Genomic DNA, 3,162 nt, shown 5'->3' on the forward strand with positions numbered 1-3,162 from the left:
GGCGTTATGCAAATCTTCCCACATCGTGACGTAGACATGTGGGGGCGTGTTAGAACGAGCCGTTTTAGGTAGGCGTGGCTGACTCTTAACTTTTATAAAGAATATCTCTTTGGATTTGAGACTTTAGTCTTTGCAACTTTACAGATCTTCTTTATGCACCAAGAGCTTGTAACACTCCAAAGAGAAAGGAAAAATTTTAATCACATCATATGACCCCTTTAAAAATCGCTGTTAAAAAACGGCAGAATTTTGACAGTAACATGCTGTTTTTCATTAAAAGCATTCTGGTTAATATTTGTCATTTTTGAGAAAGCAGCCTGCTGCTATATATCGAGAATAAACAGCATTCAAAGTCGACACTCAGAGGCTGTGCTTCAAATCACACCCTACACCCTCATTCACTATTCCTTCATGAGTTTACTAATATAGTCCACCTGACAGAGAGAATGAAAACTAATGAGTGAATTCAGCCAATGATGAACAGCTGCTGTTAACGAGCAGATTCACAGATTCACTGACAAGACAAACACAAGAACTACAGCTGACTTCATCCTTATGCCGGGTTCAGACTACATGATATTTTTGTCGGTCATGATAGTCACTGTGTCAGATTACACAAGTTCGACTCCTAAAATCTTGTCTTGTCGTGGACAAGAAATGTCAGACTACACATTGCTTCCCGACCATTCATCGTGTGCCATCTTTAATGACGCGCGTGATGTCATGGAGAAGGCGGAACTAGCGACTGACCTCCCAAAACGAGTGTAAACATTGCTGAAGCGCTTCCACTATAGTTCGCCAGCATTTTACTTACTTTGTTCTGTCGTGGTAGTCAAGTCAAGTCAAGTCACCTTTATTTATATAGCGCTTTTAACAATACAGACTGTGTCAAAGCAACTGAACAGCGTTAATTAGGAAAATAGTGTGTCAATAATGCAAAATGACAATAGTAAACACTCATTTTTCAGTTAAAGACAGTTCATCATTGAATTCAGTGATGTTAACATCCAGCTCAGTTTAAATAGTATCTTTGCAATCAAGTCAACAATATCGCTGGAAATTAAGTGTCCCCAACTAAGCAAGCCAGAGGCGACAGCGGCAAGGAACCAAAACTCCATCGGTGACAAAATGGAGAAAAAACCTTGGGAGAAACCAGGCTCAGTCGGGGGGCCAGTTCTCCTCTGACCAGACCCTAGTCCCTCGATGACACATCATACAGGCAGGAGTACTGTTGCCACAGCTCCACGAACCTTTCCTCCATCTCATAATTCCACCTAGCAGCACCATCATCTCTCTTTCGTTTTGCCATGTTTGAAACCTGTGTATGAAAGAGCTTCTGTGCTGCTATTGGTCAATGTCACCAATGTGACAGAACTCGTCGTGGACGATGGAAAAAAAATAAACATGCTAGTCTTTCTGTCGTGAAGCATCGCAGACGCAGACGCGGAATCGGTTGTTGTCCACTATGACACACTACACGTGCTGAAACGATGGAATCTTGCGTACCAACACCCATTGTTAGTCTACCACTTAGTCTTGCTCTCACTGATTTATATGAGTGTTTTATATTTTGTGATTTTCCTTGGGAATTACAGCATGAGATTGAGGAGAATTGTGACAACCAGAAAATAAGGATTTAGAAACAGTTTGGGAACATTACTCCCAGCATGCATTGCAGTATGAATAACTTATGCAGCTGAATTGCCCACTTATTTTCTTGAATTCTTATGTGCTTTTATTTTAGTTTTTGTGTTGTTTTAGTAGCATGTTTTGTGATGTTCAGAACTGATCTGTTTATTTATTTTGTTGGTCTTTCATAACTGATTGCTTAGCAGTGCTTGTTCTTCTGCTGTAACAACAATATTCAGTATTAATATTCAGTAAGAGAATAAACACTGGATAAAATCAATGAATTCGGAGCAAAAGAACGATTGTTTTTTTCAATCTGCAAACAACAATAATTTTTTTGCCATAACAAAGATGTTTCAAAAACACATTATTACAGCAGCCAAAGAAAAGATCATATAAAAAATCCAAGGTTCAAGAGCCCAACTAATGTAAACACTGATCCTCCATCATGGTAGTGAAAAAAATAAAAAATAAAACTCTGTAACTCTCAATAAGATCTTCTGTAGACGTCTGACAGAAATAAAGTCAGTCTGGTAATAATTGAAGCTGGTGATGCTGTTTTAGGAGTTTGTAGCGAATCAGCTCATGGGGAAATATGAATAATTAACCATAACTAGTTATAGTTAACTATTCATATTTTAGATCCACTGTAGATATTTAGCTGACCACTCAGGGTCAACTGTCTTGTCAATTCTAAGAACGTTAATTTCCTGGTTAAGGGAAATAACTTTCTTACTGTACAATTCTATAAGCTTGTAACGTAAATCTGCATGATTATTGACTCCGGTTATGAGTAAACAATGAACACGTCAAGTGTGATACAAGTAAGGTTTTATTAACTACATAAACACTTAAACTAGTCTAACATACTACATAAACACATAAACTGGTCTAACATACACATACACACACACACACACACACACACAGACGCTACAAGTTGTTTAATCAGATCTTGAGAGATTTAATGTCTTCTTTGATTTTAGTTGATTTCAACTAAGGCTGTGGCTGAAGTCAGTTGCAGTTCTTGTGTTTCTCTTTCATTCAGTGATTCTGCTTGTTAACAGCAGTTGTTCATCTCTAATGCACAATCATCACTTAATTAATCACAGAATTATCTCATTAACTTCAGCACTGCTTCACTCTGTAGTGTGCACACATTATAAGTGTTCATTTAAAACTGAGGATTTTATTGAGGGGTTTAAAGAGTTAAAGATGTAAGATTAAGAAAAAACAGCATGAAACGTAATTTAACTGTAATAAACTGTAATTAATTTACGGCAATGAACTGTAGAAAAACAGTAACATGCTGGCAACCAGAGCTGCCATTCGATTACCGTTAATTCAAGGAAAAAACAGCAATATACTGTACAAATTAACAGTCAGATTTACTAAACAAAACAAGTTAATTTCATATATATATATATAATACTTGGCCTTCAGAAACCCTCCTCCTTCCCCAGCTACACCTGTATAGATCTGCTATAGGGTGATTCATGTATGCTAAATGGGGATTTTTTCATATATGTTATA

The sequence above is a fragment of the Sinocyclocheilus grahami genome, unplaced genomic scaffold (assembly GCF_001515645.1).
Source record: "Sinocyclocheilus grahami isolate Dianchi unplaced genomic scaffold, SAMN03320097.WGS_v1.1 scaffold1660.1, whole genome shotgun sequence".
NCBI classification, from domain to species: domain Eukaryota; kingdom Metazoa; phylum Chordata; class Actinopteri; order Cypriniformes; family Cyprinidae; genus Sinocyclocheilus; species Sinocyclocheilus grahami.